This window comes from Passer domesticus, chromosome Z, assembly GCF_036417665.1.
Source record: "Passer domesticus isolate bPasDom1 chromosome Z, bPasDom1.hap1, whole genome shotgun sequence".
Taxonomy (NCBI): Eukaryota; Metazoa; Chordata; class Aves; order Passeriformes; family Passeridae; genus Passer; species Passer domesticus.
Genome location: NC_087512.1, coordinates 43,539,932 through 43,567,501, shown reverse-complemented (window position 1 = coordinate 43,567,501; position 27,570 = coordinate 43,539,932). Strand labels below are relative to the sequence as shown.

Genomic DNA, 27,570 nt, shown 5'->3' with positions numbered 1-27,570 from the left:
GGCTCTTTAGCTTAGAAAATACTTTTCTTTATGGTATGAATACATCTTTAAAGTTTGCAGTGTACATGCATTGTGTTTTCAGGTTCTGTATCAAATTTCAACCTGTTTTGTATCTTTTCTAATTATACAAACCACGTTGAAAACAACTTAGAAAAGGCATGGAGCTACAGTAATGATTTTACTGTCTGAATTTGATACTTAGGAATAGCAGTATTAATTTTCTCAATTTTGTTGAATCTTATGATGCTTTTATAGCTGTTTCACTATACTGTAGAAGCATATTAAAATATACTTCTTTGGCATTGAGGTTCTCTAAAATGGTGTCTCCCTTCAGTAGAAGCACTGTACTAATAGATACATTTCACTTTTCTAAGGGCACCCATGTCTCATTTTTTCAGCCATATTGATTTGGCTTTTGTCATCTTTGTTTTCATACACAGGATTTTTAGTGAACGCCTCATAAAAGGCAAATGTAAGCTGCGATTCACTAAGTAAAATAAGAAATCATCTGAGCAGATAATATCAGGATGACAATGAAATCACCTGTTAATGTGACCTGTGATCACATTAGTGATTTTTTGTAACTGGCTAAATCAGTAAGGTAATTATTATGTAGAAATAAGGGCCTGAAAGCAAGGCTACAGAGAAGGATACAGCTTCAAATTCTCACACAAATGATAGCACTTAGAAAAATGCTTGTTATAACTGGCTTTTTTAATGGATGTGATGCGGGCAAGTCTGCAGTAAGCTGTCCAGAATTAATAGAAAGTTGGCACAGCTGGATAAGTAGTGTGCCTTGGCAGTACCTGCAAACAGCTACTTTTTCCACTCTGCTGTCATATAATAGCCTTTCAAGCCAAAACTCCACCATTTATAGCAATGATTTTGTTAATTAAATTATCCATTAGGATGTATGTTTAGCCTCCAGGATTCATACATCTGGGATTCTAAATAGCTGTGACATGACGACTTACAGCCACTGGTCCAGATCATCTCATTTCTGACTGACTTTTTAAGATGTTATTGTACAAGGAGGGCTTTCCTTTTTCTGTCCTGCTGCTCTTACAGCATGGCCCTAGATTTCAACCGCTGAAGTTTAGGAAAGTCTTGAAGTATTTTTGTCTTTAGGGAGAAAGGCGGAGGAAGACTTAGAGATTGTAAATATAGATATTCTTATATCTACTGTTACCTTATTTGTATAAATGTTATTACATATTTAAATTGTTTATACAGAATTAGTCTCTACATGCTTAGGATGTTATGTGTGCTATTAATGTGTTCTTTTTGCTAATTTCTCATAATGTAGTTTTCTCTCAGTGAAATTTACTAATATGAATCTTTCTCCACTTTGCTTTCAGTTGCATTGCATTTGAGTGAGGAGGTCTGTGTTTAACTGCAGCTAAATGGTTTGTTTCTCCTAGCTATGTATCAGATATTGTCCACATAGTCTTAAACTAGAAGGCTGATAAATTTCCATGACATTTCTGTTATAAAGTCGACATCTGATGTAAAAAGACATGATTGCCTTTCTGGCTTTAAGGATTTTATTTGCTTCATATTGGATTTTCACAGCTCTTGACATGCAATACCATGCAGACAAGTTTACTGCCTTCCCCTTTTCCTTCACAACATTTTTCTTTTCATTAACCATTTTTCTGCATTTACAATCTGTTATACCTGCTCTCGTCTGCTCTTCATTTCTAGTCCATAATTTCTCTGACAATCTTTTGTGAAAACTATATGGGTAAAGATGAAAACCCCTTAATTTTACTTTTTAAATCTGTCTTATGTCAGTCTGAGAAGAAATAGAAGACTTAATTTCCTAGTGTGTGGGCAAGGAAGGGCTGAGATATGATAAAAAAGCCCCCAGTAGAAGTCAGCAAGCAAATGCCTTGCCATAGAGCATGAAAGCTAAAACATTGGGGATCTCAGGTGTGGTAGGGAGGTGGAACTTTTTGTCTGGGAGATTGTCTTTCTCTGTTTTGGTTATTTTAATAAAATCTGCAAAACATTGCCCTATCTAACACAGGAACTGTACAAAATTTAATTTACTACCACATTTACCTTATTTTTATATGCACATTTGAAGTGTGAACTAGATTGTTTGGTTTTCAGCTTTCCTCATGTCTTCTGTCTGTTTTGAAACCCATTTCTGATATATCAGTGCTTTCATGACTGTCATTGCAGATGGGTGCTCTGTGAATACCAGGTTGTTTGGGTTGAGTTTTTTTGAATAGAGGTTTAACAGGACTAAATATTCTCCTGCTGCTTCAAGTAGCAGTGATTCTTGTAACTCAGAGCCAGCTCTTACGAATGTGTTTCCTTTCTGTTATTGCCTGCAGTACTTTTAATCCATCCTTCCTTTCACTGAGAGCTGCTGAATTCTGTAGCTGATGTCATGGATGTGATTCAGTAACAAACTTGTTTGCTAAACCTCACACACTTCATGCCATTTAACTGCTGCCATGTTACGTATTCTTATTGGGAACTAGTACAAAACAATTATTCCCTGAACTGGTATTGCCAGTAATTTGAAATCTGATCACTAAGAAAGGTTACCTAGCTATAATCTTGCAAAAATAGTGTGGGAACCTACATACAATTTGCACACATCTCTGCTAATATAAAAGTCTGACCCTGGCAAAGGTAGCAGCCATAACTAAGTAGGTACTGCTTTTGTACCCATGTTCCTTATTTACTTCATTTAACTATGTCAAGTATATGTATGTATATAAAAATTATTTATGTATTTTAAACAGTGTGCTAACATACTGGCATATAAGGATTAAGAGGACCTGAGAGTACACAAGTCAGTGAAAGTTTCTTTCAGCAGTACTGTAAACAAGGTAGCCATAATCCTTGAAAATCATTCACAAGTGGAAGTAGTTCAGTCATTCTGACATCTGCAGTGCTTTGCAAAGGAGAAGCCTTGAAGGAGCTCCTGACTCTCCCTCTTGGTGGCTGTTTTTTTCCTGTAACCACGAAGATACATTGCTCTTCACTGTGAATAGTTTGGATTAGGTGCTGTAACAGATAGTAACTTAATTCTGTTTTTTCCAGTTTTTCATCGCTCTCTAGAATTGGGGATATCTTCACTGAATAACTTGCTGCTTAAAGAAAGTAACAGAAGTTGGGAAATTCAGGTAGGCAATACTTTGACTTTACTATTCACTTTAAATGTTGATGCAAATATGTATGAGAGATCTATAAATACTCATTGTAGTACCAAAACCATCAAAGCATGATATAGATTTTAACTTTACTAAGGTTTAATGTGGTTTCATGGCAGCTCTTGTGAGCTCTAAGAAGGCCCTGATCAGAAGTCCGGCAGACTTATGACATTCAAGTGTTCTCTGTGTTCATAATAAAAATACATTAATGTTCATATCTAATATGACAGGAGGTCCAGGTACTTTGGAATGCTCAATAAATTTAACAAACTATTTTTGACAAACTATTGTCTTGTTGCCCCAACAGACTCTGGTATTCATGGTATGTGCAACCACATACACTTCCATTTCTTTTCCCAATATTCTTATTAAGGAAAGTTCTTGATGGATTTGCTAATTACATGTATTTCTCCTATCACATCCTTTGTTTCAACTAAGGCTTCTAAATAGATCTCCAATAGTTAATTCCTATATAAAATTCTTTTGGTGTTCTTTGTGTAATAACTTCCATGGCTTTAATAATTTAGTTTGCAACTCTATATATTACAGTGTTGTTTATCCTGGTTTACTCTGATTTTAAAGATCCATCCAACTTTAATTCGCTACTTTCTAGTTTTTTATTCAAGTTCATATGCTTTGATGTAGTGTTAAATAATGTGTAGGAATGGCCTGTAGTTTTAATTACCTGAATTTTCCTCCACCAAAATTCTCAGATAGATCTGTTCCTATTTGATAGGAATCAAATATCTCCTATTGATAATGATTGTAGCACATTTGTGTGGGCTAAATCCAATTGCTGCGGATTGCACGAATACCAATGAAACAGTTAAACCCTGAAACTAGTGCTGATTTCTTATGGATATCAATTCTACGTAGCAATTTCAATTTTAGATGCTTGTAGTTCTCATTTTATATTTTTCTTCACTGTTTTCATATTTTACTACTTCTAAAAGTCCAAATGAACTGGGTGGAAAAGAATTCTGTAGGATATCAGTACCTTAGAAAATGTACCTAAAAATCTCTTATACATGTTGTTTCCTCAGAAAGAGATGCAACTTGTGGAATATATTGTAAAAACTTTCTGTATAGTGTTTTGCAGGCTTTGTTGTTAATTTCTTTTTCAGGAACTAAGTGCCTTTCTATTTTACCTTACTCTCTGCTTCTTATAACCATTCATGTAGTATGCAATTCAAATATCAGTAAAAATTGATGTTTTACCCTAAAAATACTCAAAGTATATTGAATTTTGTTTAAATACTGGTAAAATTACATTTTATATTTTAAGATACTGGTCTGTGTTACATTTTCTGTTTCATTCTTTCTGTCTCCCTTCCCCCAAGTTCCTTTGAACACTCTGAAGTGTTTTCAGTATGACTGATGATACCAGACGTGTTTGGGCTTATCCTTCATGTTATGCACTTCCTTTCCATTATCACCTGATCTTTTTAGCTCTGATTTCACTATTACTTGTAAAACGTTTCTGCCAGGGAGTCCGGGGAAGAAAGTCTGCTCAGGAATTTATCCTGGAGAAGCATGTGACAGAAAGGTGATTGTATTATTAGCATGAGAAACTGAAGTGTAAATGGCATCCCACGCTGGGAGCAGGAGCTGCAGTCGCTTTTGCTGACCCTGCAGCTCCTCCTCTGGCCTGCTGCTTGCTGCTGGGACTCAAGGGCATTCCCAGATGTTTCATGTGCCCACCATGTGAAAAAATGTTTTACTGCAGAATGAGAATAGGCTGTGTAAATGGGGAATCTCTGTCGTCCTGACTCAGTCAGGAAAGGGGAGAGAGAAAGAAGTAGTAGCCCAATTGTAGTGACTGGCCCAACTCTAAGGTAATTTTTAAGTAGTTTTATAAACTGCCAGCCCATCAAAAAATTCACAACCAGAAAAATACTGTCCTGTGAAAGTGGATGAAAGAAAGAAGGCAGGTGGTTGGGTAGCATGTGTAGGGGTGATAAGGATAGGTAAAAGAGGATTATGATGATCATGTCTGTTTAAAGAAGACAACTCAGAGGAAAAGAATAGCAGTATTTTAAACCAGAGGGAAGGGCTGTACTGTAAGCAGCAGCAGGAGGGCTCAGGGATGGATGACAATTGGTGCAGGAAAGCAAGTGGGGAAGAAGCAGAACTTCTGGAGCAGTGGTTCAGTGAGTGGTGATCCCCACTGGATCAGGAGCAGACCGGAAGCAAAGAGAACTCACAGTGCAAAAATGTGTGTTTCATTCTTGTGCCAGAAGCAAGTGAAGTGCAGTGGGTGTTCCCAACCTGTTGGCTGGCCTTTCTGTGCAAGCTCCAGGAGTGTCTGCAGGAAGCTTCAATCATAGATCGGGAAGTGCAGCCTTCCTGGCTTGCCTTGCTGGCAGCTATGAAGTTGGTGACGGTAAAATCTTCATAAAAACCTTCTAATGTAGCCTATTCCAGATTAAAAAAAAAATAAGAACCTTAGATCCTAATATTCCTAATATTTTTCATAATTTTTCTTAAGTTTTTGAGGTTCAGAAATTGAAAGTATGTAAGGTAGTGATGGGCAGTGCTCTAGTGCCATTTCCTGCTGCCACTTTGCCTAGAACCCTGCAACTTTTCCTTTCCCTGCTTCACTGCAGTTGTGTGGTGGACTTTGTTCACATGCCAGGGCTTTTGTCTCATGACTCTGACCATGTGCTTTGTGGAAGTACTTCCAGTCATGTGAAGTAGAAGTATTTAGGCTTGTGGCTCTTCTTCATATTTAGTATATTCCTCATCTGGCCTTACAATACTCTTAAACATACACTTCCCAGCTGTTAAGAGAAAACTCAGAAGAATCTAAAAAAGAAAAAAAAAAAGAAAATGTGTTTTTCTCAATTTTTCCATTCTCTTATTGCTAATTCACTAAAGTTCTAGAATACTGGGGAGGGGGAAAAGATGGGAAAAAACTTCTTGTGAAGGTAGTGTCAAAAGTGTAAATTACTTAAGTTTGGACTTAAGGAAGCCTTTGTTCCATTCATGTCTAGAACTAAAAGCTGGTGCAACATTGCTGTATTACTCTTTGCATCCAGAAGTCATTACCCTAAAATGCTGTTGGACTGTTCATATGTTGTGCGCACATCTTGATGCCACCATAGGAAAAACACATATCTTCAAAATCTCCATTATGTTTCCTTGCTTTTTTGGTATATGATTTTCAAATTGGGTCCATGGGCTGGCTTTTCTGTGCAAGATTTTAGTTTCCTGAGTAAGGAAATGTTTAGACTTCATCTGCCACACTTTCATTAATTCTCTATGATTCTAATTTTCAGTTTAATAATTGATTCATTAATTTGGAGCAATGCCATAAAGATAAATTTTAGTTGATTTATGTAATTGAAATTTAATTCTGTGCTTTTTACTCTGAGGGAAAGGAAAGAAAGAAAAGAAAGAAACTCGCATAAGATGTTGGATCTCCACATTTTATTTCATGAAGGACTTTTGTTTTTCAATGTAGCTTAACTACGTTTAACTTCAAAATTCATATAATTGTATTAATCCTGTGGAATAATTCAAGTAACACAGGTAGAAAACTGTCCTTCTGTTACTCCATTTCAGATGCCTTTTTGTGCATCCATTCCATTACTGCTAACTGTGTACCATCTGTATTTATATCTGACTGTCGTCCACTTCCTCCATTGTTAAACTTGGGTCAGATCACTGGGGTGCAGCTGAATTATGTGACTGATCCAGCTTCTCAAGTGTTCAGAAATGGTTTAGTTTATTTCCCTGAAGCATTTTGTTTGTGTTTCAAGGTAGAACATAGCTGATCCAGCTGAACTATATTAATGTGAAAGTCCACAGTCCTTTTGCTCTCACTTTTCACAATATGTGGAACATGAAGTACAAATTCTCTGAAGCTTTGTGGCATTGGAAACCATAAAACAGAGGAAAGCTAATAAACAATGTTTGTCAGTAGGACAATTGCAGTCATGGAAACAAGATTTCATTATACCTGTCTGTATGCAGAGAATAATAAACAAAAAGTAGGATAGAAAAGTGTGTAGGGAATATTGGTTGATGTCTAAATTAGATACTTAAACTGGTTTGTCTCCCTCTGTGCGGTAATGGGGAAGAGAAGGAAAGCACAAGATCCACAAAGCAATTGTGCTGGGAAATACACCTGCATGATGTCCAGTTTCTGTAATTTGAAATACTGAATATACACCTGAGAGATCTTGCATTTTTGGAGTTTTATAATTAAGACCTATGATTTGCTAAAATCCACTTTATATTACAGATCAAATAGTTCTATAAGGCCTTTTTTTCCATTCTGGAAGTTGTATGCTCTAATCTCTTTCTTAAAAATGGCTAATCTTATGTGCAGTGGGAAAAAAGACTTACTGAAAAACCTGTGTCCTGCCCTCTTACACTGTACTTGGCAAACAATTTTTTTTTTTAAAAGATGTGATTTTATACTGGAAAAAAATCTGTCATTTTGTAGTTATGGCACAAAGCCCAAGAAGCATAGGAGTATAATTCTGTTTTTTTCCACCTTGAATAATCACATCTCAGTGGAAAATGTCCCAAACTCCATTCAATACTTAATGTTTGGGACAAAGTGCTCTCTGCAGAGAGAATGCCAAGGACGAATGTCCTGGGTGTACTTGAGCATTGACATCCTGTTTCCTGGGAGAGCCCGGGCTGAGTGTTAATAGTCCTTGCTATGTTCAGTGCTTACTGTTTGTCTTCTGTACAGGTTTGTATGTGCAATGCTGTGCATTCACTAAAGCTGCCAGACAATGCCTTGGTGTTACACAGTCAGATTAGATTGCTAAAGCTATGAAATAATTAAAGTCTCCTTTTCTGCAGCATGACGATACTTGAAATACTTAAAACCTAGTAAGTTAGGTAGCTCAGAGGCAGAGAAAAGCTCCTGTGAAATCTAAGAACTGTCTGAAAGTGAGCACAAACAGGGGAGATCTGTTTGTTCCATTAATGTGTCTAAATGTTCTTGAATTCTGGGTGGAGCTTCTAATCATGCAGCTGTCCATTTTCTTGAAAGGAAAGAAAAGGATCCTATTCTCTCTCATATGAATGATCTAGTATAAAGAAAGAAAATACAAGTAATGAACAGACTTGTGGTAATGGCAGAAATTGATTTTCAAGTTCATCTTTGCCACACAAAACAGTCTTGCAGTCTGTCTTTTGGACCAACAGTTGGTACAACACACTAAAGGACACAGGATGGATTGTATTCTAGCTTTGTTCTTAACATTATGTGCAGCTTACATCCTTATTAGGAAAAGCACTTTAACGTGTGTCTCTTGAAGGAGTGGTGTGTTCAATACACTTGTTCAGAGTTTTGCACATAGATTCAGAATACTGTCTTGAAAATTTTAGTAACATTTTGCTTTGGAGGTGCAGATTTTACAGACTTCCTGCTTCCTTTCTGTCATTTCACAGAGACCTAGTTTGCATGTCTGCTCATGTCCAGAATTACTTGACTGTTTGTTTGTGTGCTGTTATGTCCAGGAGATACTGGTCCAGTTTCTGGAATATCCTTCTTTCATATCATACTAGGCTTGCCATGAGACATCACTTAGTTATGTAATTTTCTTTTTAAAATACAATGAAAGAAGAAATATCTTGCTGTTCCTGCTCCCTTTAGCATGAAGTAGTGCCTGTAGATTTTTCAAGACTCTGATTTCTTCTTTTGACCAAGGCAATTCAAAAGATATGGGTCTTAAGTCTTTGTCTGCATTGAAACGAAATTTCAATTGCATTCAAATCAGTCTTTAATCCTTCTAGTCTTTCTTCATTCCCAGTTATTAATCCTACCAGGAATGTTTTCTGTTACTGAGTAAATTGAGGAGGAGGGATAAGTAGGCCAGTATTTCTGTTATTCCTGTTGCATAATTGATCTGCCTCTCTCTGGCTGTATTATGCATGACTGACCTTCCATTTGGGTCTGGTTTATTAGACTTCATTTCAAGTATTTGTCAACAGTTTGTCAGTCATGTTGGACCTTAATTATGAATCACATTCAGAGGCTGAGCTGCATGTGTACATCCTGGGCACGTTCACTCCTTGGTGCGCAGTGGGAAGACCTGTAAGAGTGGATGGCCTCAAGCTATAACTTCTTTAAATCTTGTTGGCAGGCAGAAGAGGAATGCTGCTTTTGAATTGTCTCAGGCGGGAAAATACTGGGGAATTTCAGTAGCTTCAGTGGGGTTTTGTTTGCTTTTTAGTTAATATGAGTGAATTAAAAAATGAGGAAAGTAAGGCTACCCTAACTCCCTTTTTAAGAGTGGTCTGTTCAAGTTAGTGCTCGTGTTGTGGGAAAGATGCTTTTACTGTGGTAAGGAGGAAGTGTGAAATACCTTCTCTTAAAGAAGACTACATGGGATAGTTACTTGTTACAGCATATCTATCTATCTATCTGTATTATATCTATATTTAAGTACACATAAATTACCTTAGGCAGAAGAGGGATGGGAGGCACAGAAAAGCATTGTTATTAATTACTGGGAGGGAGGAGCACCAGAGGAATTGTTTGATTTATAAAGTAGCAAGCTGAATCTGTAGTTGAGTAGCACCTGCATCTCAAAAAATCTGTCAGGCGTTGAGTGGATACTGCTGGGTACATGACACTTCAGACAATCTCGTGGTCTAACTTTCCATCTGAGTTTTGAGATGCTTCTAACATAAGGGCCCTAACTTGAGAAGCCACAAGAGACTGCTGTATTGAATGTCTTTTAATGGACTGTGACTTAACAAGTAAATGAAAAGCCACACAGTGACATGAATCTCTGGTCCCCACTGATTTTAAAGTGCAGATCCCCAGAGTAGTTTGTATATAGGTGTTGCTACTAGATTTATTTGTTGTAGTGAAAACAAATTCATGGAAGTTTGCTGAAATATCTCATTGTTAACAGAATTGCTGTGGAAGGAAAACACAGCTTAGTGTCAGAATTTTATTTACCTTTAGATAACCCAGTCCATAGAATGGTTTTGCCAACAAGTGCTCTCTCATAAATACAATGGTTCCTTTGTTTCTGTACCCTCTTTCTTTTGCTCTCCATCTAGCTCCTCCTCAATATTAAGATATGTTTCAGCAAAGCTTTTTAATGTAGTAGGTTATCTGTTGTGCTTTCACTTTCCATTCTTCAGATTTTTTTTGTTGAAAACCAAACAAATCAACCCAGTTATTTTATATCATATGTCAACTTCTGACCTGTTTGATGTAGTTTCTCTCTTCTGCTGTGTTCCGCCTTGCTTCTCCTTTTCATCTCTTTCCCCTGTTAGAGCACCAGCCTTCCCTGTTACCTCCAATATAGCACTAACCCTTCCTGTTACCTTTCTGCCTCTTCCTTTTTGCTGCTTCTTTCTCAAAATAGCTACAGTGGTTGGTTAGTTTGACCCAGAATTTGAAGGCTGATGGATAGCATTACATCAAGAAGTCCTTTGTGGTGGGTGGTACAGGAGAAAGACTGTAACTATTTCTGTTTTTAAAGCCCAGGAAAAAGTGGATAGCTTTGCAAATACAGACTATCATGCCAATTATGTGGAAGGGAGTTAATATGTGCTACAAATTACAGAATGGTTTGGGCTAAAATGGATCTTTAAGGTAGTATTGGTGACTCCTGGATACTCTTTGCTAATATATGTATTGGTCCTACGTATTGGATTGCTGTGACTAGTAACCTTTGTAAATAGATGTCTAATTCCCCAGTGTGGAGTTTTGTAGCAGAAAAATCTCTATGTCCCAAACGAAAAAGTTCCAGTCTCTAGAGACTGCTGCACTTTCATTTCCATATGTGTTTAAAGAAGTCACGTAGCATTTACTCACCGGAAGCTTTACAATAGTGTAGCACTGCAGCTATTGCTAATTTGGTAGTGCAAGTTGAGCTCAAGTGTGGAAGTGGTTTTTTGTTTGTTTCGCTGCCTTTTTTTTTTCTTTTTCATGTAGCTGAGAATCCTCTAGAAGCAAGATTCACATATATGCAGAAATAATATTATGATATTCTGAGGATGTGTTTAGTAACACATTTGCTAGTAACATGCAGGTACAAAAGTCCATTACTTGACAAATTAAGACCAATAGCTTTTCAGAAGAGCTTCTAAAATACTTTTCAGTATCTCATTATCGTGCTGTTAGTGTTGGTACGCTTAAAGAGCATTTAATTTTTGAAAAACCGTATTTTCAATATTACAGTAAAATAGGATATTCATCAAGAAGTGAAAGAATGTATTTTAGACTATTGTGTTTAGAATTTTTGCAAAAATCCTAAGCACTGTGCCTTTTTCATTAAAACATATTTGTTGAAGTTGATGACCACTATGCACTGTTATTGCTAGTGTTACCAGCACTGTCTAAATTTTGCAGCTGTCTTGGATATCAGTATATTACAAAGCAAGTGAAATACATTTTTTTTGAGAGTGATAGGTTTGTGCACATCTCACTAGAGCAGTTGAAATGCTTGAGGTATCTATCTAGCTGTGTAAAAATATACACACCTCCTAGTTATTTTCAGATGCTCAATAATGGATGTACTAGTGATACAAAAAGAAGATTAACTCTCTTTTGACAGGTGTCAGCATTCCTCACTACATTGCATGTTCAAGAACTGCAGTTATTTCATCATCACTGTGTGTTATTCTATTGCTCCTCTCTTATCCCTTTTTATTTTTCTAGTTACATCGGCCTTGTTGGCTGCCTAATTGTGAAATACATGTGTTGTGATGTTTTTTGCTTTTTTTTTCTTGGACTCTAGCTGATGTATGTCTTTAACATGGAAATTGAAGTTCGCTCTAGTAGTTTTTCTATCATCCCAGTTACAGACCTGTGCAAAGGAGGGAGGGGGAGATAGAGATATAAGTCTAGATGAAAGAGCAGTTGGAATCAAATACTGAGATACATAGTATTACAAGTAAACAATGGTACCTGTACCATTTCTTGATCTTATTTTGTTCCTGCTTTAAATATTATTATATATTCTCGTGATGGAAGAAAGCCCACAACTGTAGGTTAAGAAGAAAAATAAATTTTTTGTTGTATTTGAAGTATTTCACTCAGGGTCCTTGAATAATACTGGTTGTATTCTTCAGGATTAAATGCTTTATATGGAACTGAGATAGGTCATTGTAAATGTGCTGCTTTTTTCAAAATGTGAACTCTTATTTCATTGAAGGAAGTGTGGTTTGCTCAGCTCCGCTTTCTTTGTGGCCTTCAGAAGTAACAATGAGGCTAGAAGACCTCAGTAGAACTACCAAGGGGAAACCCATGAGGGAAGATCTGACCTGTTTCTCAGAAAGTTACCATGGACAAGACTGGGCTGTTCTTTGTTAGCACAGAGTTAAAACAGCATGCTTCTGCCTATGGCCCTTCCAGTCCCAGGTCACAATTGTCAGACCAGCCTTTTGGTCTCAGACTATCTGGAAGTCATCAGCCCCTGACTGTTCAGGAGTACAGTACATGCACAGCCTGGTAATCTTAGGGGCAGGAAACAGTGGAATTCATATTGCCTTCTATGGAGACTTGGTTTCCTTGGAGCTGGCACAGATCCTAGATGTTTCCTCCACTGTCCACTGTTGTAAAGAGACAGACCTTCAGGAACAGGACTGCTGATTTGATGACATTAAGTGAAAAACTAGTCTGGCCTTTAGTAAAGGCCTAGATAAACTGTGATTTCCTTTCCACCTTTTGCTGTGTGATAGTCTGGCTCCCTGTGTGGGAATACTTTTGTACTTCATTCCATCTCTGCATCTGCTATTAATGTGGAACTGATAGTCTTTAAAGTGTATGTGTAAGATGTACATGAAATAAATATTCTGTTTCCCTTGTAAACTGCTTGTACATAGCCAAAAAAACATATTTAATGAATTGCTGTGTGTTGCTACTCAGGATTCTCATGAAGAGTTAATATCTTTCTCTTCTATAATTTTTTTTCTGCTCTTCAGCAGTGAATTTTTGCCCTGAGAAAGAGAAATCCAAAATGAAAACAATTAATTTTGTTTTCTTTCTTCTGACACCAGAAATGCTGAACAACTTCTTTTTAGGAAATTGCTGACAATATTCTGGCATTTACAATTAACAAAACCCGTCCAAGAAATAATTTATTTTTAAATATTTCTAATTTTATTTATTTAGCTACATTTCCTGAATGGAAACACTGCCTGTAGCCCTCTCCTTCACAAGTGTACAGAATGAGTCTAGCTCTTAATGCCGGTAAAGATTTAAATTAAACCATGGGAAGGTTGTTCAGTGCGCATGAACTGTGCTTGAGCAGCACAATATGCTGATTTGGTCAATGAATCCTTTTCTGTCTTCAATCTGTATGCCCCAGAGAAGGCCAGATCTCTTGAACAGAGCTCTTTCTGGAAGACTAGGTTTATTAGGAGGCTGTTCTCACTATTTTTAAAAATACAGGTGAGCTCCCCATCACGTCATGAGTCAAGACTGGCTCATACATGAACAGCTTCTGCAGAGCGTCCCTGGAAAGGAGCAAGCTGGTGGTGACAGGGAGCTGGGCCAGGGCACTGTGCCTTCTGCAGCTCTTCATGTCCGTGGTCACTGCTGGCAAAGGCTTGCCTGCCTGCTTCTGGTGGGGGGAGAGGGGGGAATGCTCTTATCTGGCGGCTGGGAGGAGCAGATAATGAAACCCTTTGTGTCCCCCTCCAGAGAAACAGCAATGAACTGTGCAGCTGCAACCCTAGCAACAAGGGCCTGCAGAAAAGAATGAGGGCAGCTTCCCAGCACAGGATGGCCAGGGGTTAAGGATGAGCAAATTGAATGGGTAGCATAGTATTTAGATGAACCTGTGTGCCTGTTATTCTTACTAGGGATATATTTTCTTTTGCTTTAGTTTTGATGCTTAGACTGAAATATATCCATGTGTCTTTTAGTACAGTGATAAACCAATGACTAAAGACTTGCCAGTGTCTTTGTTGCTTTTAAGAGTCTTGATAGTGTGTTTTCTGGAGAATTCATAGTGGTGTTTGGTACAGTGCTGACAGTTCATTGTCACCAGTTAAAGAGCATGAAAGAAGTCAGTTTTGATTTTTGTAGTGTAGGTGTACAAAATCCTTAAAGATGCAATGGCTTAAGAAAGGAATTTATTTTTAAAAGTGTACTAATTCAAAGGGTTATTTGCATTGGTGCTTCTAAAGTGGTTATGTTTATTGTGACAGATGATTTCTAGAGAAACTGATGTTAAATACTTCATTTTTTAGGTGCAGCAATCTGATCTATTTCCATGGGAAGTTCCATGAATGTGTTGAGAATAACTCTATTGATGAGAATACGACAGGCTTCATTAATTACCTTGCTGTAGATAGGGATTCACAAGCCACAGTTTAGGCTGCATGTCTGGGAGAGAGGGGGCATTTGTTTGAGGGAGAGACTGAATAATGAATACCTTAAACCAAATGATCTGTGTCTGAGTGGCAGACAAAGAGGGCTTTGGGGCAGTGACTGATTATTCTGTGTGAAAGGACCACAACCATATCTGGCCTGCATGCTGAATCTCACATGTGAGCTGTCACTCCTTGTTTCTCCAGAGAAAAAGGGGAAATCAAATCTGCTTAGGAAGCAAGTGCACCTTGCCAGTAACAGCACCAGTGAAGGTGCTGTTACTGACTGCATGATGCTCATCCAGTTACTGTAATAAGGAAGTTTTGGTTATTGTAGTTCTGTTTTCCAGTCTTTTGTCAAATGCAGTAAACATTTTTTAAGAAGTTATGTACAGATCTTTGTTTGTTCTGCCTTACATTTTCATACCTCCTAGATGCAGTCTGTAGTATTTGTCCTATGAGCTGATTGTAAGTCACAGCCCAGAACAAATGGAGCTGCAGATGTGGTGATTCCTGGATGTTTTCTGATCAGGCCAAAATGCTGACCTGAGGCAACTGCAAGTCCAGGACCACATTTACTTCCACTGACTGTGCTCCAGAGGCACTATTGTCCTGCACAGGAGCTGGTGAAGAGCTATCATCCCACTAAACTATTCAAGCAAGATTAAATGAAGCTTGATGGTAGCATGAATGAGTTTCTGATTTCTTGGCTTTGCTTTTTTGTTGTCTCTCAACTTGAGCACTGAAGGTGAAAGCTAAGGAGAACATGTTCCTTTTACTAGGTATATTTGTTGACTTGCTATAAAGTGCAGAGGGAAAGTTCAAGTGTTAAAATATTTGGAGACACCTCAATACTCAAGTTGTAGAATTCTCTGTATCTTTTTTGTGAGGAGTAGGAAAAATGAGGGAAACATTTTCATTTGGGAGAGGACTTGAGACTGTACTTAAATACTTAACTGAGTAATTATATCTTGCGCTCTTTCCAGAAGTTGCTAGGGAAATCAAAGCTACAGATTTAAAGTTGGTCTGACACCATCTTTAACAGTCCTTCTCCTTTAGTTGAGAAGGAAAAAACATGTTCAAGAACAACTGCAACTTAGTTATCTAAATGCGTACTTCTTACACCTTAATCTAAACTTTCAGATAAAAACTGTTATCCCAGGCGAAGGAATTGGTGTGTGGTTTTTTGGGTTTTTGTTTCCAAATATACAGAGTGACTCTTTGTCAGCAGATACAAGGAAAATGTCTCCTACCCCACCCACACACACAGAAGGAAAAATGAACAGATGTATGACATTGGCGGAGATAGGACCTTGTTCAGAACAGAGAAACTTTTTATGGTAAATTGAATTGTCACCCTGCAGCTGTTTGACAATTTAATCAAAGTAGTTGCTTCTTTCATTTGAGTTTATTTACTTAAGTCAATTACACATGCAGATTTGATTGTACCCTCCAGCAAAACTCTAATGACTCCGCAACAGATCTTTCACTAGGAAGGATTATATAAATGAAATACTGTTATGCTAGTAAATAACTCAAAACAAACAAACAAAACCAGACACAATTAAGACAAGTGTGAAGGCAGGAAGCACCTTTCTTTTTTTTCTGTGGTAGAGTGGCTTCCACTGAGTTTGACAACTTAACTTGTCATGATAATGGAGTTTTTCAGCATTTCTGTAGTGTGCAGACAGAGCGCTTAAGCAAACTGCAGTTTGTGAATGTCAGTATGAAGATATTTGCCAGTTGTAAATACCAGTCATATATTTCAGAGATACTACAATGTCTTTTTCAAAAGTGTCTGCAAAGCTTCTTAGGAGTTCAAGGTAACTGGAGATTGGGGAAAGCGTCTCAATAGAACTGAAGAAAATAGTGCATCTTCTCTCAAAGTCAAAAAATCTCTCATTGTACCTCATTTGTAAAAGGCAGTGTGCTAGTTTAGGCTATTTTTGTCTTTTCAAAACTTGTGTAATGACTGTTTTGTGGTCATTTGCCACAGTGGTTATTGAGACAAAATGAAGCTGTTGTACTAATCAGTGGTTTCCATCTCTGCATTGCTGCAGTGAGGGCATGGGACAAGTTCTGCTGTGTTAAATGAGACTACATCTCTGTTTTGAAAGGGAAGCATGTGCTGACCGTGGCAGTACCAGTAAAAGCAGTGGATTTGTATATAAGGAAATTCTTATGGTTTGTCTTGTTTTGCCATAATAACAGTTGGAGCCAGGATGATACTTCTGAATATATTTTTACCTTGTGGTCTAAGGAACTAAGTAATCACCAAGAGAAATAACTTATTAACTAAGTTGACCTGTCAGAAGAGTAGAATAAGACACCGGATGGTGAGAGTAGTATAGAAGGTTCTGGAAAAGTGTTTATATTCTGGATTTAAACTTGAAAGCATCTGATGTGAAGCCCATCAGGAGCTAAGCCTTGTAATTTACTGTGCTGTCTGTGGCTAGTTTGGATCTTGAAGGAACCTGACACAGGAATGCTTCCTGATACAAAGAGCCGCAATAGTTGTCACTGCCATTTTCCTTATGACTCTGTCATATGTGTTACAAAAAACTGCCTGGTTTATTGGTTGTCTGAAAAATCTGTAGTTGCTCTTGAGTAAAGGAACTTGTATTTCCCTGTTTCAAGTGGGTAAATGGTTTTGAATGATGTGAGAAACACTTGAGTTCTCATGCTTATATTTATTGAGATTCTTACTCAGTGTAGAAGCGGCATTCTTTTCATAGTGAGGCAGCACAAGTATTATACTTCACATTTGTTATTCAGGACTTTCAAGTTATCAGCAGAAGTACTCCATGCCTTGTGATTGTTTTGGCATGAGAAATACTGTGGTCAAAATACTGTTTATTTTTTTAGGCTTCACTTAGGGTTTCTGCTTAGGTCAGAAGGTTGGGAACTAGAGGCAAGTATGTTGTGTATTTGATTTGCTTTCCTTACCTGTTGGCAAGCAGGTAACTAACTGAAATAATAAAAGAGAGATTGCATGGAGGCAGGATGCCTCTGATATGTATCACAGTTGTTGATACTGTTTTCAGATATGTTTTCTTACAAATAATCTAATTTTTTCCCTTTCCTTCCTATCAAACAATGTCTCCAGTGTTAGGTCTTTGTACTTGAAGGTGTTCATTCAGCGTGGATAAGCAAATATTGCCAGGTAATGTGATGGCCAAATTGAAGTGCCCACAATGGGGAAAAGAATGTAACTTCATTGCTGTGCCATCTTACAGCAATAAGATTTTATTTCACCCTGATAACACTTGCTGTAAGTAGATACTATTTTTACAGTACAGAATTTAATATTTAATGGATCATTTTTCCTTGCCACACGCGTTCACTGGAGAAGTGCAGATATACTTGGGAAAGAGGAGAAATCAAGAAGTAGGTAAGAGAAATGTCTGAAGACCGTGCTGGGCTAGTGTGGAGACCTGGACAACATGGAGAAGAAGCAGAAAGCACAGGCTCCTCTATTAACAGAAGTTGTAGGAATATAAGTATAAAAGGATTCAGTAGCAAAAACAACCTAGTTCTCCTTCAATGCAGTTTTTCACCATCACTGCATAAAGAGCTGAACACAGCATGAAAGGGCTGCTCAGCTTGTTCTTTCTATTTTGTTTACTAACTTTTGGCTCCTACCTGTACTGTCCCCAGGATTTAAAATTCCTGCTTCGTAGTGCAGAATGGGAAGAACAGAGACAGAGCAAAAGGAAAAGCACTAAGAGACTGAGAGCTGTGTAGCTTGACACACCTTGAGGGTGATTGTTTTGTTTGAAGCACCCGGAGAAAGATAAAAGCTGCACACAATTCTAACATTAGTTTCAGCCTTGACAGCAGCATACTAGTGCAAGTATCTTAAGGAATATGCCTAGTAGTTTGGGGGTTACTTTTTCCAAGTTCTGCATCCTCTGTCACTCTAGAATCTTTATTTCCTTGAGATTTGAGCTGTACCAGTTTGATTATCCTACAGAAGCTACATACATAGACAAGAACAACACAATATTTATTAATTAAAAAAAACCAACAAAACAAAAAACAACAAAACATATGGAATGCATTCATGACAAAAATGTCAAGGTGAATTGTGAAATAGGGAAAATTACTTGGTTAATTTATTCCAAAATAAAACTGTTTCTTCTTGGAATGTCATTCATAATGAAAATAATAGTAAAAGGTTAGTGATGCACTAATTCCCCAATATGCACACTATTCAGATGCCTCCTTCCTGTATATTGCCTCTTTAAAAGTGAGGAGGTAGAGGGGAAAAATGTTAAGGAAAGGGGCAGGATGAGAAAGTGCTTGTGAACTGTAAGGAAATGAAGGGGCCTATTTTTCAGACTTAGATGGCTTAATCATTAGAATAACTTTTTAAGGGCACTAATGAATGCTGCATCACTTGCTTTCTTCAAATGGCATTTGAATGCCTATTAAAAAATCATACAAGTGGACTAGAGGTTCAAGATCTTCAATTATTGCTTTAATGTCTCTTTGTGTAGAGTAGTGGTTACTTGTAGTGTGGAGGCCTTTTCAGATGGGAAGCACACCTGTCCATTTATCACTGTTTCTGTCTGTAACTAGGAATTCCAAAGCAAGCTACCTTTAATTAATCTGGCATTTATCTACACAATGAAGTTTCAAACTTCAGGGAGGTTTTTTCTGCTTCTTAGTTTACAAAATAAGACAAAAACCCCAAACAAATTAAAGACGACTGAACATTCAGATAAATACAAAGCAGTACAAGCATGTTAGTGGCTTGTTAGTGACCACAAATTAACCAATGACTTAGCTATATATTTATTTGTTGTACTTTCAACTTAATAATACTTGGCAAAGAGCAGTTATGGAAAGAAATACACTTGTAGCAAATATATCCATCAGAAACCAGGATGTTATTAGTTGGGGTTTTTTTGTAACTTCCGTAGGTCAGCATTAGTCATTAAGGTTTCTTTCCAAACTGTGTTTTGGTTTTTTTAACCTGTTTTTCTTGTGCAGGTTGTCTCACTTACAAGGCTTTTGACTCATACATAATCTCAAGCTATAAGTATAAAGTCTGTGTCTTGAGAAAAAAAAATGAGGCATTTTAAAATCCTGGTATGCCGTATGAGAATCCTTTCAAAATAGAATACAAAATTCTAGTGACTTGCACAAGCCCCTGTATTAATAAACAGTGAGAAATGAAGTGTTATCTGGCACAGTTGCAGTCCTGTATTGTTGTGTATTTGTAGCGAAGAGAACAAATCTTCTTTTACATTTTGCTTGGTGTGATCTGGCAAGTAAGCGTGGACAATTCTAACTGTGTTTTATTAGTGTTGCCTAAAGAACAGACTCGCTGTATCCGCTAGGGATTTGTTAGATGGTTTTGTCAAAGAGCTGCTGAGGATACTGCAGAGCTTTTATAAATATACAAGATCGGCATAAGGGGAGTGATGCTACTAAGAGTACATAAAACTTGGTAGGTATATACTCTTAACTTGCCATATGGATGCTGTAATTTTGCCCATCTAGTAGAGAAGTAGTTTCCATGGACACTGCAGCCATTGCAGTACATTCATATTATATATCCTTACTTCAGTCAGTCTTTCCACTTAAAGAAGGATTAAACCTGGTCTTCTCTTAATATTATGTTAATTGAGGAGCAATTGTGTGTTACTAACAGACATACAGAGGACCACTTGTTAAGTTTGTTCTGAGTAATAAAACTGTATAACTGAAAAGATTCCCCTTAAAAATAACGTGATTTTGTAATGAAATTGTCTGAATATGTCTTTACAGTGTATTGCTAGAATGCAGTGAAAACAGATACCAAGGCAGATGTGTAGAGTTCTTTTTAAATACAGCACAAATTAAAGTAATCAGCAATGCATATTCAGTGGGGTTTTTTTCAAGGCATACTATTCAATGAACTGCAGAGTTCTGTAAGCACAGTATAGAACAACTGCTGCTGAGGCATATATATGTTGCTTTGTAGGAAAAGGTAACATATTTTACTGTTGTAATGTCTGTTCATAAAATTGTAAAAGATTAACATACAGAATTTCAAAAACTAGTAGATAGTTGTCGGCCAGTTGAAAGGATCTCTGTCTTCAGCATCTGTGAGCAGTTCCGATGCCTTACCTGTGTGAAAGATACACATGGAAATCCTTCAAATTGTGGAAATGTGTGTGCTTAGAGCACAGTTCTAATGTTCTTGGCTGTCCTAAAAAACAATCATTGCATGCCTTAGTTTCCCACACATACAAAGAGGGAGAGGCCAGGAGACTTCCTTAAAGCCTATACCTGCCATGAGCCTCCTGTTTATTTGTTTGTTTGGTTTTACCATTAAAACTAATTCCTGTTAAATACTAGAAATAGATTTCATGATGATTGATTATACTCAAAGATCCTTATATATGTGCATTATGGTTTTTTTACTGTAACTACCAGCCTTTGCTGTGACAAACCTGTCTCAAAATTGATACCACAAATTACATCAAAGAAGTCACTGGATCTAAGATGATGAATCACACCTGTTCAGGAAAAAAGCTATAGGCTGGTTACTTGCTTGGTACTATTTTTCAAAGTTTTGGTGAAGTCTTTGAATCATTAATGAATAATATTTTTTTTTTTTTTTTGTAATGTGGCTTTTTAACATACATCAAGAACCTTTTCATTTTTTCCCCCACTGAATGATGGGCTGATACTTCTACTACTTACTTATTGAGACAGTTTTACAATTTAGAAAAAAGCTCCAGGAAATGTACTTTGGTAATAGCTTTCTGTTTTTTCCCCCTATACCATTTAACTTGATTTAATGGATAAATTGATGAAGTCTGTGTTAGAGTAGTAATGGGGGCCTGGAGTCTGCATGTCAGAGTACAAAAGTGCTACTTTGCAAACCTGCCTTAGAAAGTAATAATCCAGTAATATCAACAATGTCCTTTGTGTTTTGGACACAGCAATTATTTTTGTAGTTAAAGTTGTGTTTTATGCTTCCATCTTTCATCTGAAAGCATGACTGTGCAAATAAAAACCTCCTTATGTTTGCTAAATAAGCTAGATAACTTGATTTCATGTTTATCCTTTGTGATTTAACTTTGATTTTTTATTTATTGTTGAAAACGCTGTACTGGTCTTTTCATTGTTTGCAGTGATTAAAAATACTCTGTTTACAGAGGACTTTCTGGCTAGCATCAACTAAATTAGAAGTCCACATCTAGCTCAGCTTGGGCACCTCTGCTTCCCTTCAGAGCAACAGTGTCTTTTCAGTGGAATTGACAGACAAGTGTAGTACAAGGTGTTTGACTTAGCAGCATGTTCTGAGCTGGTTTGTGCTATGTAGTAGCTATTGACAAGTAACTCGGTATTTTATAATAGAAGCCATTTATGAGCGCAGTGCTATTGTAAAGCATTTACTGAGGCTAAACTCAAAATCTCTTAAGTACCTATTTTTGTTGTTGTTGTTACAGTTACATGGAAATACTTATTTTAGTTTTGATGTGATGCAGCTCTGATTTCTTTGTGCTGGATAGCAATACGCTGCATTTTTCAGGAGAAAAAACACTTGTCTGAAGTAATTTTTAGCTAGGCCATATGTGAAGACTCTGCTTTGCAATTATCACATCTTAAAACAAAGTTAGATGTAGCTCTGGAAGCCCAGCTGTCAACCCTACAGGGATGGCCACGAAGGGGTTGATGTACAAGAATGTGTGAGGGGCAGGGAGGCATTTTGGGAGGGGCCGTGCTCGGAGGCTTGGCCAGTCTGGGTCATGCCTGTCTGTGGGAGTTGCAGCAGCAACTGGTCCAGACTCACTTTCTGTAGTCTGCTCCAGAATTCTTTCTGCTGTAGCTAACACTGCTCTGCTTGTGCAAGTCAGCTCCCTCACATGCAGCCACACCTGGCATCTCCAGAGGTGCCATCATGGGACGTGGCTGGAGCGTAGCGCAATGATTGTGCATGAAATCACATCTCAGGCAGCTGAACACCTACCTCTTCTGTAGGCATAGTGTGGGCATAGTGTGTCTAACCAGGGGCAGATCTAGCCTCATATCCAGTGTGTTCTGCATTGCCTTCTTTTTGCCTCCTTTCCAGAATACGTTTTCTGATTTCTTAGTTAATCAGTTGGTCTCTAATCTGTGAATTACATTCAAAGGCAGAAGTTTTTGTGTGGGAACGTGAGTAACTGAAAGCTAAAGGAATTAAGCAGCAAATGCTGTCTGGCCTTGAGCTAAATAATTAAATACCCTTATTTGGAGGCAGAGAGGATTTGATGTGGTTTTTTGTGGGCTCTTTGGTGTGCTTAAGATTGTTTGGGAACATCTTATGTTGTTGTGATAGCTACCTACTAATTCAGAATAGCATTCTCTGATCAGTCCAAGAACATGAACCTGATAAGAAGAGCTGGGCACCTTGTTAATTTTCATTTAAAGATATTAGGGTCTAATTAGGACTCCAGATAGCACAAGCACTGTGTTTGACTCTGCATTCAGATGATCAATTTCTGAGCACTGGGTAGCAGGATATGAAGTAGTGTTCTTCTAACTGAATTTAATTGAGAAGCAGGTAACTTTGTAGGGAGTTCTAGCTTACAGAAAACATCTTCTACCAACAATAAGGTTAACAGTTTACCTTCACAGTCCCTGGATTAATTGATTTTTTTAAATTGTGTTATTTAAATTCTCTTTAAAAGAGATTGTATTTAGTAGCTGTCATGACTCAACTTTGCAAATGTCATGTTTGCCTCCCATGAGTATAGTTTATATTGTGTGACGTGAGCTTAATATGGAATGTATTGGGAAAAAAATAATAGGGTGTTGTTGGTGCAAAATATGCTTAAGAGCAAACAAAATTCATTTTTAAGGAAGAGAATTAACGGCAGATGCATGACTGCTTCAGAGCCAGCTGGCTGAAGTACTTCTGCAGTCAGTGAATACATAAATGTAATTCAGGTGAATCGGATTTTGTTTGTGGGGAGAAAAATAAAACCTTAGTAATCTACATATCCATCTGTTTTCTCCTTCAGCTTTTAAAAACATCAGCTACCCTCACTGAGGGTGCTTGCAGAGGTAGATAACATCCACGGGGCTGTATATGGGGCTTGGAAGGCTGTGTGAGGTCCCTGACCCAGGGCTTGCCTCCTGGGGTGAATCTGGAGCCTGCTGGATGCCCAGTGGCTGCACCCTTGGCCAAGAACCTGCTCCAGATCTTGCCAGTGTACCTGCTGATCTGGTTATTGTCCCCTGCTGTCACACAGCCCACATCTTAAGCAAACCAAATGCTTCTGTTTCACAGAAAACTTCCAGGCTAATGGTGAAATAGACACAGCCAAGAAAGTTGTTATTTTTAGGGCAGGCAAGAGACCATGTGCTGAATCCAGATGTAACCTGGAAAGTTTCTCTAGTTGTGTTCTGAGGAACAAAACAAGAAGTGTCCAGGTATAATGTCTCAGTCCTCTAATGCTTATTAATGTGGCTTATAGAAAATACTTTGCATCACAGAGAACAGAGGGTTCTTCAGTTGATATAACTTACTGCATAGGAATGTGGTTTTGACAGTTTCAAAAATTGAGGGTTTTTTAAATTTTTTTGTTTTTATGAGAAATATCCCCAAAACTCAGAATGTAAAAGAGCAGTCTTTTAAGCTACGAAGCATGTTTAAACACATTGGTTAGTAGGCTCTTGGATAAGACAGGAGAGTTTGTGACATGGGTTAATCTGCAATTTATTGTTGACAGACTGGATTTACATCTATCAAATTATATCCTATCTGTGAATATGCCTGTTTTTTAAGAGGGTGTTGCTTGTATTTTTTGTCTGCTATATGACAGTACAATTTGGAGTTGTTACTATAACTAGGGGTTCCCTGTGGAGTTCAAATAGTTTTGTCCTGTGGTTATTTGGTGTCAAAGTATGCTTTTTACATTACCTATTTACTTCCTTATAGTAAGAAGCTAAGAATTGAGGGACATCAGATTTCTTCCATATTTAGTGAACAAGTACTGCAAGCTGTTTATGGCTTTGTCAGCAGCTTTCGTTTTCGGAAGCTGAAATAAATCTGTTTTAGACTTACTGGTATGAACAAGCTTATTTAAATCTTGCAGGAAAAATGGCTTGTAGCCTTGACAGGTTTATTTTAGGTTTCCTTTCCCTGGATACCTGTCAATGTAGGTAAGTCATACACCACTGTGTTGTGTAGGTGTTTCCTGTGAAAGTCAAACTGTTTGAGGTTTGCAGTGGTTTTTCACTGGCTGTAGAACTGCAGGTGAGTTCTGCTCTGCCACTGATATATTACCCACAGGACATTTCCCAAATTGACATTTTTAACAGTAACGACCTTTTTGTGGGTACACAGGGAACACAAGTCAGTGTTCCTTGGCAAGATAGGCAGCACATTTCTGAGGAGACTGTCTAGTTTCCTTTGGGTTCAGATTGCAGAACAGCAGCAACTGTTCTGCTGAGGATATGTACTTTGTTAAAATGTTTCTGGAACATTTTGAAATTCCCTTTTTTTGTATAGCGCTTTGTTTCTTAACTAGGTCAGTAATTCTGGTATCTTCAATGAAATTGCATTGAAGTGTTGAAAATTTGTGCACCATGTGTTTTTCTTTTAAGTTGACTGTATGTACTTAGTTATTTTTCTGCATATGTAGGAAAGATGTCATAGTGTCTTTTGGGCTTAAAGCTAGACATCACTACCTGGTTTCCTATTATGCTTTTCTAAATTTTAATAACTTATTATTGAACTTAATTTGGTAAAGCTGTTCATGTTGTCCAATGTATAAAATGCTAAGTGGCAGAGAACTAAGAGAAGTTGTGGTTATAATGTTAACTAAAAGGCTTTTATTAGTGATTACATGGTGATCAAGTTGCTATTAATCAGTGATTGAATGGAAATTAAATGGTAATCAATCAATCAGTAATTGAATGGAAACTAAGCAGTGATTTAACCCAATTTTTAGTTGAGCAGCTGGCTCACGGGTCAGGCACAAAGGGCTACAGTGGATGGGGTGACATGAGACTGTTGTGACCTGTCTCTAGTGGGGTTCCATGGGGCTACACCTTAGGGACAGTGCTCTTTATTGTTTTAAGAAATGGTCTCTGAATGTAGATATTAAGTAAGTTGTCCTACATGAAGTAACTTTACCAATCGTACTAAATTAAGAGGAGCTGTGGATTCCTTTGAGGGTAGAGAGGCCCTGCAGAGAGGTCGGGATGGACTATAGAGCTGGGCAATCACCAGCCGTATGGAATGTGAAATGAGCAAATGGCAGATTCTGCATCTGATCCGAAGTAATGCTGCTTGAATATACAGACTGGGGAGCAAGAGTCTGAAAAGCAACCATCCAGGAAGAGAGTTGGAAAGAGATCTGGGGCTTGGTTTTTCTGGCAGTTTGGATACGAACATGAGTGAGCAGTGCCCTGGCAGCCAGGAGGTTAGCCATGTCCTGGGGTGCATCAGGCACAGCCTGAGCAGCCAGGCAAGAGAGGGGATTGTTCCACTCTGCTTGCACTGGGGCTGCCTTGCCTTGAGTGCTGGGGCCAGTTCTGGGTTACACAATTTAAATACCTTCATGTCTAAAGCTATTAGAGAGGGAAGGGTGACCAAGATGGTGGTAGGTCTCAAGGGCAAGACTTCTGAAGAGTGGTTAAGGTGACTTGGTTTGTTCAGCTTGGAGAAGATAAAGCTGAGGGAATGACCCCATCACAGTCAGCTCAGGCTGGCTCTGTTAGCTCGTGGTAGGACATGGCCCAGATTCCTTAGTTCCTGTGAAGATATGGCCTAGCAGCGTTCTGCACAGCAGGACTGACTTCAGTTGGACCTGATGATGTCTGTCTGGATCAAAGCACTCTTCACTCAGAATGGGTTCATCCATCACAGACTTGCCAAACAACAAGATCTGCAACCAAAAAATGAGTAAGCATCTATCTATCACAAAATGAAAGTTAGTGAGGATTTTCAAGATTTTGTTTGTAGTTGCATTTTTTTCATACTCTGTGGAGGTAAACATTTTTATCTTACACTGGTAAGCTGCAAGAGCTCTCTGTGGTCAAGTACTTTAAAGAGTAAATACTTGAATTCAATTCAATAATATTCAATTCATTTGCAGTGAATTTCAGTTTGGGAAAGGGGGAAGCAAAGAGCAGTAATTCCTCTTAATTAATGTGCATTTTATTAATGTGCTTTATCTGAATCAAGCTGAAATTTGAAGATTACAAAATTTGTAATTTGAAGTTACAAAAGAAGATATTTTGGAAATTACAGTATTTCTTCTGTGATAAACAACCCTGTATGGGTACTGGTGTTATTGCTATTAAGGACGTATAACTCTGTGTATGTGTAATGCCTTAGTGAGAGCACTGAGTGTATAAAAAAATCTGAAGAGTTTCTGATTTTTCTCCCTTTTCTGAATTTCATTCTCTTTCTAAAAATGAGTGGTGCTTCCAGAAAAAAAAAAAGAAAAAAAAAAAGTGCTGTTGACTTGAAAAATGTTATTTCGTACTGACTACAACTCTAATAAATGTTGGGGTTTTTTTACCAGGTATCCCTAGAAACTTTTTTTTAGTTTGTAGGTGTTCTCCTTAGTACCAGCTGGCTATCTGAAGTTTGTGGAGGAAACAGCTTGTTAGCTTTCTGGTTGGTGGTTTTCATACTTGCTGGATATAGCATGAGAGCCTTAGCCATAGGGGTGAAATACTTTATGATGCTGCAGTTACTAATTGTAGGTTGTGTGTGTGGATTTGTATGGACATGCACATGCAGTCACAGTATTTAGCAGGTTTCTTGTGTGTAGAAGTGGCTGAAAGGGGTTTTCTGTCCTGTGGAAGCGTAGGAGCTTCTTTGTGTGCTGTATTTCAGTTCATTGTTTTCTTTGCACTTCTTTAAGTGTTATAGAATTAGGACACTCTCACCTGCGTTATGGCATACTTAAATTATACTACTTGGACCAGATTTCTTTGTTGCTATAGGTATGTCTGGATTTTCCTTTACCTTAAATGACTTTAAGAAATGTCTGGAGGCAGGAGAAAATAGCATTTACTGCTCTACACTGCTAGAAAAAGATGAAACCTTACCCTCCTGTCTAGGCATCACTTTGTGCTGTGTGTTACACAATAATGTGCT

General features: G+C 37.8%; 1 protein-coding gene across 5 annotated transcripts in view; it reads left to right on the top strand.

Annotated features, from left to right (window-relative positions):
* The window catches only part of CDC42SE2 (CDC42 small effector 2), an 83,389-nt gene that overhangs the window by 12,237 nt on the left and 43,582 nt on the right, over nucleotides 1–27,570 (top strand). For all 5 annotated transcript variants that reach the window (XM_064405754.1, XM_064405752.1, XM_064405753.1 and 2 more), the window contains exon 3: nucleotides 3,061–3,143. The gene's annotated coding sequence lies outside the window, so the exon portion shown is untranslated. The remainder of the gene's footprint in view (nucleotides 1–3,060; nucleotides 3,144–27,570) is intronic.